Here is a 17,378-nt window from a genome sequence, read left to right as displayed (position 1 = left end):
TAACTAATATATACTTTGTAGGTGTGTTTGATTTCATCTCCAAAGGAAAGTGCTTGGATCATTGATAGTGGATGCTCACACCATATGACCGGTGACAAATCTAATTTTAAATTCTTAGAACCATATGATGGAGGTATGGTTACCTTTGGAAATAATCAAAGAAAGAGCTCTATTATTGGTATAGGCTCAATTGGTAACCAACACTTGACCATATCTAATGTATATCTTGTTGATGGATTAGATTACAACTTACTTAGTGTAAGTAAGCTATGTGATTCGGGATATTATACCAAATTTGATGCTAATGCTTGTCACATAGTTAGGTCTTCGGATGATGCTCTAATTTATTCGGGTAAACGAAAGAAAAATGTTTACTATTTGTATTTTACTCACTTTGATTTCGGTGAAACATGTCTAAGCGCCATATCTAATGGATCATGGTTATGGCATCGTAGATTAGGTCATGTTTCAATTGATACCATTAGGAAATTAGTGAAATTAGATCTTGTGCGTGGTTTACCAACACATAAACTAGAACTTGAAGGATTATGTGAGACATGTGTTCAAGGAAAACAAACCAAAAATAGCTTTAAATCCAAGGATATGGTTTCAACCGATCAACCTTTGCAATTATTACATATGGACTTGTTTGGACCAATAAGTGTACCAAGTTTAGCAAAGAAGAAATATGCATATGTAATTGTAGATGACTATAGTCGCTTTACTTGGGTTTTGTTCTTACAACACAAGGATGAAGCAATTAGCAACTTCATTGAATTTTGCAAACGTGTTGAAAATGAAAAGGGGTCAAAAATCATTAGGATTAGAAGCGATCATGGGGGGGAATTTGAAAATGCAAAATTTGATCAACTTTGCTCTAAAAGGGGATACAAACATGAGTATTCGGCTCCTCGCACACCTCAACAAAATGGAGTAGTTAAGAGAAAGAACCGAACCTTAGTTGAGCTTGCCCGAACCATGCTAAACGAATACTCCTTACCTAAACACTTGTGGGCCGAGGCCGTAAATACGGCATGCTACGTGGTAAATCGCGTAAGCATAAGGACCATATTGAATAAAACACCATATGAACTATGGAAAGGGTACAAGCCTAAGATATCTCATTTTAGAGTATTTGGTTCAAAATGCTTTGTTCTCGATGAATCTCCCAAAGTAACCAAATTTGATTCTAAATCAATTGAGGGAATGTTTGTAGGGTACTCAAATTCAAGTAAAGCCTATAGAATTTACATTCCATCTCAAAGAATCGTAATTGAATCCGTGCATGTTAAATTTGATGAAAATGCTAATCAAAAGGTCGAGAAAGATATTGAGATTGTAGGCGTTGAAGTGCCAATTCTTGATCAAGATGAAGTTGAGACAAGAACCGACACAATTGAGAATCAACCCGAGCAAACTCAACCCGAAATGGATACAACCAACAATATTGAGACAGATCAAATAATTGAAAATGCTACCAATAATGAGATGGATCCAATAGTTGAAGGAATGCAAACCGAAGAGATACAACCTCCACGAATTGAGTACCAAATTCCCCAAGACCTAAGGGAAGTACCATCTCATCCTCTTTCTAATGTAATTGGTGATCCTAGGGAAATGGTTAAAACAAGATCCAAATTAAATCAAATGATTGGTCATTGTGCATTTGTATCTCATATCGAACCTAAAAATTTCAAAGATACAAATGTAGACCCTAGTTGGATTTGTGTCATGCAAGAAGAACTTGCTCAATTTGAAAGGAACAAAGTTTGGGAACTTGTACCTAAGCCAAATGATATAATGATTATTGGAACCAAATGGGTCTTTAGAAATAAAAAGGATGAAGATGGAAATGTAATTCGCAACAAAGCTAGGTTGGTAGCTCAAGGGTACAAACAACAAGAGGGTATTGACTTTGAAGAAACCTTTGCACCCGTAGCTCGTCTTGAATCCATTAGAATGCTTTTAGCATATGCCTCAAACAAGAATTTCAAATTATTTCAAATGGATGTTAAAAGTGCATTTTTGAATGGATTCATAGATGAGGAGGTATATGTTAATCAACCTCAAGGCTTTGTTGATTCAACATTTCCTAATCATGTGTATAGACTCACCAAAGCACTCTATGGACTCAAACAAGCCCCTAGGGCATGGTATGGTAGATTAAGTTCCTTTCTAATTGACAATGAATTCATTAGAGGCAATAATGATACAACTCTCTTCACTAAGAAAAGAGATGGATCACTCTTGGTGGTGCAAATTTATGTAGATAACATAATTTTTGGTTCACCTAATGCGGCACTTGCCGAGGAATTTTCTTCTCTTATGAGTAGTGAATTCGAGATGAGCATGATGGGTGAGTTGAATTTCTTCTTGGGACTTCAAATCAAGCAACTCATGGACGACACTTTTGTGAGCAATACAAGCAAAACTCCAATGGCTACGAATGCAAATCTTGACTCGGATCCGAATGGCACATCGGTGGACATCACTCAATACCGAGCTATGATAGATAGTCTACATTATTTAACTGCTAGTAGACCCGATATAATGTTTGCGGTATGTCTATGTGCTAGGTATCAAGCAAATCCCAAAGAATTGCACTTGAAAGCCGTTAAAAGAATTCTCAAATATGTCAAGGGTAGTTTAAATTTGGGATTATGGTATGACAAACAATCGGATTTAGATTTGATAGGATATGCCGATGCCGACTTTGCTGAAGATCGTATGGATAGAAAAAGCACAAGTGGTACATGCCAATTTCTTGGTGGTTCACTTGTATCTTGGTCGAGTCGCAAACAAACCTCGGTTGTCCTTTCCACAACGGAAACCGAGTATGTAGCGGCCGGTAGTTGTTGCACACAAATTCTTTGGATGATCCAATCCCTAAATGATTATGAAATTCGCTTTCGCAACGTACCAATTATGTGTGACAATACTAGTGCCATAATGATATCCAAAAATCCGGTCCTTCATTCTAGAACTAAGCACATAGAGATAAGGCATCACTTTATTAGGGATCACATAAAAAAATGTGAAATTGAACTTATACATATCGACACCAAAGAACAAATTGCCGATATATTCACAAAACCCCTAAATACTCAACAACACAATGACTTAAGATTTAAATTAGGCATGCTTGAACTTAGATAATAGACATATTCATAACTTATTTCAAAGTAATTCATTGCAATCAAAATAGTTCATTTAAAGACTGTTCTGCAGGAACAAAACGTTATAACGTTTTTGAAAACGTTGGTAACGTTTCTCTGAAACTCCAAAAAGTCCGAGAGCATCATAAAAACGTTACATAACGTTTATGAAACGTTGCAACAATTTAGACAGATCAGGCTCATATTCTAACAAAAACTGAGTAAACCGTTGTAACGTTTCCGAAACCGTTGTAACGTTTTTCTTCTGATACTTAGCCAAATTTCTGAGATAAATTACACTATATAAGTGTTGTAACGATTGGGAAACGTTGGTAACGTTTTATGCAACTTCAAAAAGTCCGAGAGTTACACAAAAACGTTACATAACGTTTCTGAAACGTTGCAACGTTTATCTGACAAGGGGCTAACATTGTAAAAATTACACAAAACGTTGGTAACGTTTGTAAAGCGTTACAACGGTTATCTGACAAGGGATCAAAATTGCAAAAATTACAAATGAAAACGTTGTAACGGTTTTCAAACGTTGGTAACGTTTTGTGAGACTTCAAAAGTCCGAAAGCTTCACAAAAACGTTACACAAACGTTACAAAAACGTCATAACGTTTTAGGTAAAAACACAGTGTTTTGAACAAACGTTGGTAACGATTGTCAAATGTTGGTAACGTTTTATAGCGAAAAGGGGTTATATTGGATCCGGACCCGTCCCTTCCTTGTTATTTCTCTCCAAAACTTCCCTCTTCTTCCTCCATTCTCTCTTCTTCCTCTACTCCGCCATTCTTTCTTTCTCTACCCATTCCGGCCACCTTACTCCACCAAATCAAGAAATTATTCTTGATTTCTCTTCTCCTCTCTTCTCTCTACTCTATTCTCTTCTCCAAATCTCTTCTCTCTCTCTCTATCTCTCTCTCTCCAAAACCCTAGCCAAAACCCTAGGCGCAAATCCGGTGATCCGACCATTGGATTGACGATCCGGCTTCACCACTGCACTTCTTGGGTTCTCCTCTTCTCAGTTTAGCGCTTCACTTCTTAATCGGTAAACTTTCACTCTCAACTCAATCAAATGGCTCCAAAAACCCCGTGCTATTCCTAAGGGTGGTAAGAAAAGACCCCGTGTGGACTCGGAGGTTGGTCAAAACAGTGGGGGGAACCTAGAACCGAATTGGACAATTCACCGGTCAAATAGATACCTATTTCGGGATATTGTTGCCTATGAGAATTACGTAGGGTCTTTCATGAATAGGAAGATAACCGATTGCTACCGGTTTGACAAATCAACGGTTACCTTCTCCCAACCCGAAGATGACAAGATAATTGACTATGTGAATCATTGGGGTTGGGAACCTATTGTGACTTGTAATGAACCGTACACCCATCTTCTAACCCGCACATTCTACGCAAAATATCAAAATCCAAGATGAACCTTTCATTATCACTTCTTGGGTTGGCGGACAAGAAATTGCATTTTCTCTGGGTAATGTGGCTCAATGGCTTGGGGTTCAAAATGACGGGGAGAAAACCTATCCCTTGAGGAGTTAGCCTCTTTATGCCGATGGTACCTCAAGTGACTATAAGAAGTGGTTTAACCGAAACAACATAGCTGGAGCACCAATCTATGTTTCTCACCTTCCATCTCTACATCGGTTACTCTTTCTCTTCATCAACAACATTCTCATGCCCAAAGTCACAATCAAAACCAATCTTGAGTGGGGACCCATGTACTTTCTTCGTCACCTTATTCAATTGGATGGAAAGAGCATCAACATACCCTATATCTTTCTTCGTCACATAAGTGGTGCATTTTCAACCACGGTCCATTCTCTGCCCTATGCCCATCTCATTCACAAAATCATCCGCCTCAATGGTATTCAAATACCTGAAGAAGCAGAAGTCTCCTTCCCGACTAATTTGGTTGATCACCTAACCAAAATCGGGTGGGTTCATGGTCATTCATCTTCGGGTCTGAGGCGCTACGAACCTGATGCAAGAGATATCAACAAGTGGATAAACCATCAGGAAGCCTTACCAAATCAATATTGGAATCCGGAAGAAGAAGTGGCCCCGGCTCAATCTCAACCTCAACCTCAACCACAATACATGCCACAAGCGGGTGCGTTTGTTCCTCCTCAAGGCCAAGAAGCGCAAATGTTGTGGTTATGTCAACAAATGAATGCTCAAAGCCTTCAGATCCAACAAAATTATCAAGAAACGCAAAGGAGGTTCGATAATCTGGAAAGGGGGCAGATGAAGATAAGGAAACAACTGCGAGCACATGCTCGAGCTCTCAATGTGCTTGATGAAGCACAATCCAGTCTCTCGAATCGCTTTATTAAGCAATATGGTCCCTCGGGAAGCCCGGCACGAGCACGTGAGAATCTAGTTGAGGAAGAGGACCTAGAAGATGACGAAGAGGAGCATGCAGAGGAAGGTGATGGAGAAGAAGAAGTGGCAGACGCACCAAACGATCCCATGAATGACGAGTAGACCGCAAAATTTCAAAAACTAAAAACTTGCTAATTTAATTGTTTGTTGATTGCATGAATTGTTTGTTAAGTGCATGTTTAATTTGAATTGTTGAATTGGTTTAATTTGGTTGTGTTAGTTGAATTGTTGCAATTGTTGAATTGATGAAATGTTGTTTTGACATGGTTTAATTTAGTTGAATTGCTTGAATTGTGTTATTTGAAATTTGGTGTGGATATGTATGAGATATAGATGTTTTAAATGTGGTGTATGAATTGCTAACTTGTTAGGGGATATATTGCAAAATTGCAAAATTGTTTGAACATATCCAATTGGATATATTGGAGCCTTGACAAGTTGTATTGAATTGCTTGGATTGAATGAATTGAAATGTTTTATATGCATGGTTTATGCATATTGATATGCATAATTTGATGCGGTATATTGAAACTGAATTATCTTGCATGTTAAATACCACCCTCAATCTCATTTTATTTGAAAGTTATCGTTATTATATTGCTAAATTGAGGGGGAGTGCATAATTTGAGGGGGAGCACTTTAAATTAGTGCTAATTTTTCACCCTTTCGTCGATTTCCAAAAGGGTGAGAAATTGGTACAAATGGCTTGACATGCAAAATCAAAATTGGATAACTAATTTTTGAAAATTTTCGATTTATGCACTTACTCACATTGTATGTTTTTGCAAATCGCCAAAAGGGGGAGATTGTTGTTCGTACAATAATCTTTTACGTCTATTTGACTAATTTGCAAAAACATACAATTATTGAATTTTACGATTTCTTCTATTTTTAGAATATGTAGGTCCAAGAAGAGTAAGAACTGCAGTATAATATGCTTGGACTGAAGAAATCACGAAGACTTTTATCAAGAATACAAATTGTAAAATCAGAAACTTGATAAAGTATGTGTGAGGTTGATTAAAATGGGATAAAACGTTGGTAACGTTTTCAAAACGTTGTAACGTTTTACATTGGTCTGAAACAATAAACTGATCAAAAGAAGAAACTATGTTACAGCGTTGTAACGTTATACAAACGTTGTGACGTTTTACAAACGTCATAACGTTATACAAACGTTGTAACGTTTAACAACTACAGAACTACTGAAGCACAGCTGTTCAGTACCAACTTAAAACGTTGTAACGTTTTAAGTATATTTAAACTTCAAATAACTTCTATTTTGATCAAGTTTTTACAGATTAAAACGTTGTAACATTTTATAAAACGTTGGTAACGTTTTACTAAGCTGTCAGAGAATTAAAACCCTAAAATCGCATTTGAATAAAACGTTGTAACGTTTTATAAAACGTTGGTAACGTTTTATGTCAAACAGCTCATTTTTGAGCTGACACTATAAATAGAGTGATGAGAACTCTTCCCAAATAATCTCAGCCGACCCTAATTAATTCAAAAGCGATTTTCTGAGAGCTTAGCCTACTCCATTGTTGTGAGAGCTTAAAACTTCAAAATCCCTCAAGCAACCTAAAACCTACTTCACTAATCTTGATATAAATTAGATTAGAGTGATCTATTGAGTGTTCCTCTTGTGTTTCTAGACAATCGAGACCTTGTTCTCATCTCTTTGAGTTGACCGTTTGACTTCCCGCTTGGTGTGTAAGGGCTCAACGGTTCACAAGTTGTAATCCTTTCGTATTGGATAATAGAAAGGCGCACCTCACAAGGTTGCGAAGCCCCGGAGACGTAGGCCTTTGTTTTGCCGAACTCCGTTATCACCCGCGTGTCAAATTTCTCTAAACTCATCTCTTTACTTTCAATTGCAATTTAATTTCAGTTTTTGAGCAATTAGAGGTGCCCCTAAGTGTAACAATTTATTCAATATCTCCTATCCAACCGGTACTGGATTCAGTTGGGGCCATTCACCATATGCGCATAAGGATCCTGGAGTAAAGTCTAATAGCTAGCTATACTTTACATATAATAATCATTTTTCTCCACTATATGGAGGTTCAAGGATTTCAGTATCCAATATTCATTCAATTCAGTCACTGTGGTTTCAATCAATCATTTACAATAAGAATCAAACAATCGATAAACAATATCAACATGACAGTCAACGGACTTACCTGTAATTCAGTTTCAGTTGTATTGGGCTATGCATATGATGCAACAGTTCAATCAATGCAGTCAATCAAATATTCAAAATGCACAGCGAGTTACGATTTAATTCATAGTTATGAATCTCAGACTAATCCAATAACCTCGCACCTGATATCGTAGGGCAATAGGTGAAATCTATAGCAATCTGTTCTTCCTGAATATTCACCTAGTCAATTTCTTCTGTAAGTATGCCTATATCATAATTATATATATTCTATTAAATTTTACTCTCTGAAATCAATTAAATTTACCAATATATGTATAACAAAACACATATATACTTATCCCCTCATCTTGTATAATTTATAACAGTACCTGTGTTAATTCATTTATTATTTATTCTATTATTTCCTTGATCCCTTTAACTTATATTCATTGCAGTACAATAATTTAACTATGTATAATAAATTCAAGTTCAAGTTAAGCTGTCTAAATATCAAAGTTCAAATCCACATATATCTAGTCTAAATCTATTTTATTTTCTTTTAGAGCAAACTCAAGACAAAACCATATTTCAATTTTCTTAAATATAAGAGCCGAATGCTCCTTAATTTCATGCATTCCATTCTATAGCTGATCATATACTTCATATTTTTCATTATTCACTTTAGTCCATATATATGACAAAATCAAACTAGCAAACTTGAGCAATTTTGCAATGTTGACCCCTGACACCCATATTCAGTATACTGAAATGCATCAACTAATAAGGACAAGTAGTTTAAGCTCTAATTTAGAGACCAAGAAGTCAGCCATATTAACAACTTAGAAAACTTTACGATTTAGCCCACTAAACAGTGAACTATACCAAAACCAAAAACAAACATTGGTACTAAATGATACTAGTGTTCAAAGATGCAAAATCATCAACTGACTAGTCTTAACTCTTTTGAGTGCACTATAAATTGGTACCATGAGGCATCGGTACAAAGCTAGGGTTTAACTTAATAAAGAAAAAGAAGTAAAAAGAATAAGATTATTCAATCAATCAACTCGTTTAACTCGATTCAACATACCATAGGACTCACTTTATCATTTATCATGAGATATCCAAAACCCTAATCAGATCAGAGAGTAAACAGAGAAGAGGGAAGAGAATAAACCATAGCCGGACAACACAACTGAGGAGCAAGAGCACAAATTTATCCATGAGATTGATCAAGGAGCAAGAGATATAATCCCTTATTTTTCCTTTTCAATTTCTCTATTTCTTTCTCTTTTTCTTTTTGCGCAAGCCACAGAGGAAGGGAAGGAGAAGGTCCCAGAAGGGACTCCATGTATTGGTCAAAGAGAGAGAACAAAAGGGATAAAGAATGAGAAAATAAAGGCGTGGGTCCCACATGTATATCTTCTATTTCAACCTTAGATTTTCATATTTTACAAATCAATCCCACTAGCTATAAGTTTCCAATAAAATAAACCCTCAACTTTCCAATTTCACAGTTAAGTCCAAAATAATATCAAGAAAATAAAATATGAAATTTTCCGGGTGTTATAAAAAGAGAGAAAGCGATAAAACTAAAAGGTGATGATGAGTTGGCTAACCGTATTACACGGCATGCAGATCAGTTATTATCAAGAATTATAAATTTGAATTTCTATACCGGTACTAGTAAAAAGCTGAATTTTTTTTTTTTTTTTATGGTTAGACGACTTTATGCCATTAATAATATTATTAAATAAAAAAAAGTATTTACAAAGAGTTGCATTACACTCAATGGTACCTCTAATTAATTACAAGCTATTATCTTGTAAAAAGCTTAACTGGTAGTGTTACTCAATTCAAATTCGATTCATAGGTAATTTTCACTGCAAATGATTATAATATTCATGCATAAATTGATAGTTTTAAAAGTTTGGAGCCTGTTCGACAAGTGTGAAAATGAGGAATAGATGTTTTATTCCCGCCAAATAAGAAAAGAATTGAGTGGAATTGGATTTGAATTTTTGTAATCAAACTTCTGTTTTTTACAACTAGGTCCCTTCTCTATTTCTTTATGAACCAATATTTTGTTCCATGGACATGGTGAAACAGAGGAATTGATGTTTTTCAATATATGGATCGAAGTGGCTCATTTACCGGGAATTTGGGTATATATATTATTGCTTTTCATCACATCTTTTCGTGTTGGTTTTTACAGTACTAGTCAGCGTTGTGTTACTTATTTATTACAGAACAAGTATTAATTGAAGGGTTGAGTTTACCAGCTCCTAAAAATTGAACTGTTAATGATGTAAACTTGCACAAAGTTTACAAAGTTGGCTAACGTAGGGGAATTTTTTTATGAGAAAAGGTTATGATCCACAGACATTTGTTCACGGTCTGTCCACAATCTTATCCACTCTCTAGTTCAACTGCCTTTAACTGTCTCCGGTCTCCACCTTATAATGGCAACTCAAATTCGCGTATATAAACTTTTCTTCTCTAATCGTCTCTTTCCTTTTTTTTAATCTTATTTTCAAAACCTTCTTCCCGATCAGATTTTTTCTAGCCATTTCCTTCCTATTTTCCTTCACGATTTCATTGAAACTATTGTCGCTACTGAAATTATCTCTACTGAAGAAGCTTTAGGTGTGGCTTAAAAACCTTTATTCCCGATTTGTTCCTTCTCGATCTAATTTTTTTTATTGCTGAGGCGATTTTCCTTCGCGATTTCTCTCCTCATTCCCTCTCCCCCGTCCAACTGATCGTGAATTTTGTATTCAATTTTAACTTCGATCTATAAACCTCATTGACCCCTAATTCTAAAGATGTGATACTGATACAAATTTCCACAGCCTCTCTTCACTGATCGGTTCTTCGTGCCCTCACTTCTCACTGTGCAATGACTTAATCTCATGGCGACGAACTCCAAATCGGCCATGGCGCTCCATTTCTCCCCTGATTTCTTTGGTAATCCTCTCAATTGCTATAACACCCGGTAAATTTCATGATTTATTTTCTTGAAATTATTTTTGACTTAAATGTGAAATAAGAAAACTTAAAGGTTTGAAATGTAAAAATGTAACTTTAAAAAAAAAAATGGAGAAGGACCAACGTGGCACCATGCCACGCGGCCTTTGCATATGTTGCCACTATTATTTTTACCACCGTATGAAAACCTCTTATATATGGTTATTCACTTGGATTAGGATGAAAAAAAAATGAAGTTGAATATGAGAAAAAGAGAGAATGAGAAAAAATAGAAGAAAAAGAAAGAGAAAGGAAATATTTTGATAAGAATCTTATTCGATTAGATGTTCGATTGGAATTCTGATTACATCGTGCTGATTCTGAATAATCGTTGTAACTCGAATTGAATTTCTGTACTGATCGCTATAAGGTAATCAAATTTCTCTATAATCTGTGTTTTCGATTTGAATGGTTAAATTGGATTTTGATTGGGTATTGAATTGGGTAATCAGATTATGATAGCATATTTAACTGGAATATGGGGTCTTTTAATGGACTGGAATACTGAGAATCACCTGTTTCAGGGATTCCAACTGAAATTGAACTGTTGTTATTGAGAACCTAGACCCAATTGATATTATCGGTTAAATATGCTGACATAAACTGATGTTGAATTGTGTGGCTTAATTCAATCTGCTTGAATGGTTGTTTAATTTGATTTTTATGGTTGAATTGAATATTTTAATTAAACAAGGATTGGGGATGATTATAAATATGATATATTATATGTATGACTTGATATTATAAAGCACTATATGACACTAAAATGTAAATAAAACGTTAAGGGATATTTATACAAAAATATTGAACAAAGCTTATTGAATAAACAAATAATTGGGATTTAAAGATTATAATAGGTAAATTGTTTTATTATATTTAATTATTATAGGCATTGATCAGAATATATATTATTCTGATATAGGCCTAATTACGATAAAGACAGATGAGATAGAAAGTTCAAGACGGGCAGATTGATAGTGATCTCGCTTATTGCCCTACGATATCAGGTGCGAGGTTATTGGATTAGTCTGAGATTCATAACTAGGAATTAAATCGTAACTCGCTGTGCATTTTGAATATTTGATTGACTGCATTGATTGAACTGTCGCATCATACGCATAGCCCAATGCAACTGAAACTGAATTACAGGTAAGTCTGTTGACTGTCATGTTGATATTGTTTATCGATTGGTTGATTCTTATTGCAAATGATTGATTGAGACCACAGTGATTGAATTGAATGAATATTGAATACTGAAATCCTTGAACCTCCATATAGTGGAGAAAAAGGATTATTATACGTAAAGTCTAGCTAGCTACTAGACTTTACTCCAGGATCCTTATGCGCATATGGTGAATGGCCCCAACTGAATCCAATACCGGTTGGATAGGGGATATTGAATAAATGTGAATTGTGATTGTGAAACTAATGAACTGTGGTAACTGTCTTATCATTGATTTTCTTTCCGATAATGACAATATGGTAATATTGTTTCCGTATTGGTTCTGTTAATAATATGTCAGAATAGTTAGAATGGTATAAGCCCTGACACGACAGATACATGTTATAGTATCTATCAGTGTGACCAAACTAGAAATTGTAAAGTTAAGAAACCAAACGTTACCAGACTTAGTGGTTATAAAGATTAGGTCCCAAACGTTACCATACTTAAAGTATTAAGAGATTTTGACCCAAACCATTTATTCTGATAAGATTCTTAGAGTTCTGATTTATTTATATAATTTTTGTTGTTCAATTGGATACTGTTATTGAGCATTTGCATTCGTCATTATAGAACTGAACTGATAATTTCTCGTGCGGTGATTTCATTCTGAATATGGATTTCCTTCGAATCCAATAATCTGAGTGGCAATCAGCACTGAGAAATAATTTATTATTTCTCACTCGTTTCCCCTTGTGGGTTACAGGTTTATTATATGAAGATAAAGAGCGCTTCCGGGTAATTGACAGCAGGGCCACCTAAAGGTATGGGATTTGGGTTTATTATATCTGACAAGGTGCAGAGAATATATCTCTAGCATCATCCACTATAAAATGTCAGATAATTATTGTAAATAAATTGGGATGTGGCAAAAATAATGGATGCTATTGGCAATGCATAAAAAGATCCATGCCTTGTGTTACGTATATTGCATGGTAAATAGGCGCGGTAGGCTGTTGCACCCCCGGATTTGGGGTGTGACAATTGCTCTATGGATATATCTCAGTTGGTTTTGTTGTAAAATTTGAATTTAAATGTGCATCGATTAGAATGTTTAATTTTTCTTTCCCAATTCCCGACAGATGAATAAATCAAACTCAATTTGAATTGGACATTTTCTTTTTTCTTATATAACATGCTTATGACATTTTTCATCTCTGAAAATTCATTTTTTAGCAGATGCGATGCACAGGGGATCCCTGAAAATTCCTTCTCCAATCTCTGAAAATTTGTTTCGTCGGATGCGAAGCACATCGACGGCAGCGACGACCGCGACGGTCAAGGCCCGGCCGTCAACGAGATGATGTCTTATCCCTGCTTTGTAGATCTGGTTGAAGAGACATTGACAATTAGTGCATTTATGTTATTTTTAGTATCTAATATTTTCCTTTCCTAGTGGCGTTTTACGGAGATTCAGGTAATTGCATAATCTCCCTATTATCTAGTTTAGTTTTAAGGAGATTCTGGTTGATCTTTATCCGATCTGGTAATACTTTGAGTTTGATCTAATTTGATCTAATATGTCAACTGTCGATCTGGTCTGGTTTTCTAATTTTTGATGGATCGACTGTTCATCTTGTTGTTTTACAATATTGACCTTATAGTTTTACAGTATTCATCTATGGCTCTACAATATTTTACAAAATCTGTCAAACAGGAAGGCTGAATTTGTAATGTTATCTATTTGAATGTAGAAGTTATTTTTTCATAGTTTTTTTTTATGCTATTCTGAATGTTGGATGATATAATTAGGTTTGTTATTTTGTGGTGAATATTATGTTTTGTGTTGAACAGATGCTGTGTGTGGTGAATATTATAGTTTTGTTGAATAGATAATGGATGTATGTATAGATTTAGAAATTTTACAGTATACATGGAATTGATTTATAGTTTAGATTTAGAAATTTTACAGTATTGATTGTTTGTAAGTTGTAGGTTTTGTTTTTGTAGTTTAAGTTGAAATTTTGTATTTTTTACATTTTATTTTATCCTTTTCATATGCTTATTTTACATTATTGAAATTTTATAGTTCTTACGTTTTGTTTTCACAGTTTAAATTCCCAATTTTACAGTATTGAAAATTTATATTTTTTAAATTATATTTGATCATTTTCATCTGCTAATTTTACATTGTTGTAAATTTATAGTTTTTACTTTTTATTTTCACAGTTTAAGTTTACAATTTTACAGTATAAAAAATTGACATTTTTGAAAAAAAATTTAATCTGCTAATTTTATAATTTTGTAATTTTATACTTTTTACCTTTTGATTTCACAGTTTAACTTGATATTTTTGAACATTTTATTTTATCGTTTTCATCTATGAATTTTGCATGTCTGTAATTTTATAGTTTGTACATTTTATTTTTATAGTTAAAGTGGTCAATTTGACAGTATTCATTATTTTGATGATTTATTTGTGTTTTCATTAAATCGAGAAAAATAATAAAAAAAATTAATCGAAAATTTTAATTTTGCTTTTTTTATCACGTTTTTTTTTGTCAAAATAACTGCCAATAATTTCCTATAACTGCAATTTCGGAAAGTACAGTTTGAAAGTACATTTTTTTGTCCTGTTGTGCAAGTTGTCATCTGTTTCTAACTATCATGGGACCACTTCAAATAGTTGCTAGATGATTTGTGATTAACTGATATATTTTATGTGATATATTGTATAATTATACAGCATGTAGAAGTTGTTTTACAGTATTCGCGCAAGTCAAATCTGTGGACAAATGGTGGACAAAAGTTTGTGGACAATTAGACGCTTCCTTTTTTTATAAACCATAATTAGAAAAAGATTTTTATGAAACCAACATGATTATTTTATTTTTTTTCCAAAAATTATAAAAATTCAAATGTCATTTCGGTCCTGTGTTTTTTTTTTGGGGACCGAATTGTTATTTCGGTCCCAGTCATTTTAGCAGATTTCGAGAAAAAAATTCATTGAAAAATTGTAAAAATATCTGAGACCGAATTGCCATTCGGTCCCAAAAAAAAATTCAGAACCGAAATGTCATTTCGGTTCTTATGATTTTTGTAAAAAAAAAAAAAAGTAATCATGTTGGTTTCACATAAATCTTTTTTCTAATTATGGTTTATAAAAAAATTTCGACCAAGGGTTTGAGTATATATCATAGTATCATGATTGGTTACAGAAACAGAATTGTATTTTCTTAATCAGGAAGATCTTGCTAGATCAATTAGTTATGAAGACAAAGCAGATTGGTCAAATGTCTCTTTAAGCATGCAAACTAAAATTAAGTAAATTAAATAACTGATAAAAGAACAATGCAATGCACAACTATGAAGAAAAATATTGCGCTTTTATCAGTGAAAACGAAGCAGATTGGTCAACTCTCTCTTTCAGCATGCAAACTAAAAATAAGTAACTGATAAAACAACAATGTAATGAACAAAAATTAATGAAAACAACATAGATTCGTACAAACTATTATCAACCAAATTCATTGATTACCACCTTACACCTTCCTCCCAGTATTTATTGCTTATTATTTGTTTAATTTATTGGAACAAAGAAACAATGTACAGCCATGTTATCTGAAAATAAGGAAGAATATCAAACAAAGCATTACATAAAACAGAGAGAATAGCAGTAGTGCAGTACATATATAGGCAAGCACATGTATATTAATCGAGAGAATAGCAGTACATTTTAAAAGTATCAAGATTATCTTTGAATAACGGCACAATTGCATCAATGCTTCCATCTCCGAAGTAAGAAGGGAGAAGGAACAACATTCCTTCAGTAGCAAAGTATGTAGGCATGAAATAGTGTGGGCTGCCGCTGCCAAAATCCAAATCAAAGAATGGAAATGTTAACCAACTATCCACCTCCAAGTCGGGGCTCAAAGTTATCTTGTTCATATCAGCGGTGCTAACCAATCCCTCTTTAGTGACGATGTCAGAGTTCGCAAAGTCTATGAATGACTTGAAGTAACTGTCGTTTACCTTTACCACCTCAGCACGTATCAGTTCTACTGCATAACGGAGTGGTCGGTTAAGGAGATCTCTAACTTTAGAGTGAGGGAAAGCCCACAAAACAAGGTTGCCAAAATACTCGTTTGGCACCTTTGGATCCATTCGCATGCGTCCATTCACAGATATGCGTATTTGGGTAGTCTTGTGGCCGTGAAGGCCACGTGCTTTGGTTATGACCCTCCAGAGATGAGCTAATGTGGTCTCAAATCTACTATAGGGTTTTGGGACCCCGGTCGAGGCCTTAGCCCTGAGCTTGTTGATGAAGTCATTGGTGAAATGTACCTTGTGGATTACTATTTCTTCTTCATTTGATTCGTTATCAGTAATTGGCATAGTTTTTGCATATTTGTTGTTCATGTACTCGATATTGCGATGATCATATTGTATAAGAGGTAGCTCACGGGGTTTGAATATGGTATCACGTGTGCACAAAGGGATTGGATCAATGGCAAGACCTCTAGTTGCAAGACCCCATGCAACAAGAAAGTTACTGGTGGCATGTCCGTCTGCGACTAGGTGGTGAGCTGTGAAACCGACAACCATGGATCCACACGTGAAACGTGTGAGTTGCACTTGCACCAGCTCCTCTACACCGTAGAGGCCCGGGTGCATGCTCTGAATTTCTTTGGTTGGTTTAGAAGGAAGCACATTTCTGAGCTTAGAGTCGACCGTGGCCTCGACAAAACGAACACCCTGGTCATTGAGGAAAATGACCAAATTGCCCTCTGCATCCTCACCAAGCCTTCCAGCCCACTCACGGTACTCTGCAAGGACCTTAGAGAGTCCCTTCTCAATGGCAATGTTAGGAGGAGTTGGAGGGTTGAAGGCATAGATAACTGCAATGTGTGTGTTGAAGGTAACCTTATCAAAAACACTCAAAGGAACATGTTGGTTTGTGCTAGGTGTACTGCCATTGTAGGTTGGCTTGACAACCCTAGAACTTTCTATGGTGATCTTCATGTATTATTTTGGTGGTGGATTGTAAATTAAGACCTAATATGCAACAACTTTTTTTATTTAGCTGCTGGTCTTCTTTATTGTCTTTCCTCCATGGATCAGCTGGGTCCTTATATAGGGAACACTAGTGGAAAAACAGGAATCAGGATCGGTTATATACACATATCAGTATCGGAATCCAACCGATCCTGATGAAGGCGATACTGATACTATCAGGATCGGTTTTATATTTTTCAAGAACCGATCCAAATAGAAACTATTAGGATCGGTTTTTTAATAAAACCGATCTTAATAGTTGTTATCTAGATCGGTTTTTGACTAAGAACCGATCCCGATACGTACTATCAAGATCGGTTTTTATATAAGAACCGATCTTGATAGTATTTTCGAATTTTTTTTTTAAATTACATAACAACCGATCCTGATACGTACTATCAAGATCGGTTTTATATTAAAACCGATCTTGATT

The 17,378-nt window shown here is 35.0% G+C and overlaps 1 long non-coding RNA gene and 1 pseudogene across 2 annotated transcripts; one reads left to right on the top strand and one right to left on the bottom strand.

Moving 5' to 3' along the window:
• The first annotated feature begins 12,313 nt into the window (after positions 1–12,313).
• LOC144544642 (uncharacterized) lies at positions 12,314–12,872 on the top strand. Its single transcript, XR_013508282.1, has 2 exons — positions 12,314–12,363; positions 12,403–12,872. It is a non-coding gene; the product is annotated as an uncharacterized LOC144544642 (long non-coding RNA).
• Positions 12,873–15,391: 2,519 nt separating this feature from the next.
• Positions 15,392–16,982, bottom strand: LOC144544481 (agmatine coumaroyltransferase-2 pseudogene; annotated as a pseudogene). The gene has a single exon (XR_013508230.1). The product of XR_013508230.1 is annotated as an agmatine coumaroyltransferase-2 pseudogene (transcript).
• Positions 16,983–17,378: the final 396 nt, after the last annotated feature.

Source organism: Carex rostrata, chromosome 26, assembly GCF_964058835.1.
Source record: "Carex rostrata chromosome 26, lpCarRost1.2, whole genome shotgun sequence".
Taxonomy (NCBI): domain Eukaryota; kingdom Viridiplantae; phylum Streptophyta; class Magnoliopsida; order Poales; family Cyperaceae; genus Carex; species Carex rostrata.
Note: the sequence above shows the minus strand (reverse complement) of the source record. Positions and strands in the feature narration are given on the sequence as shown.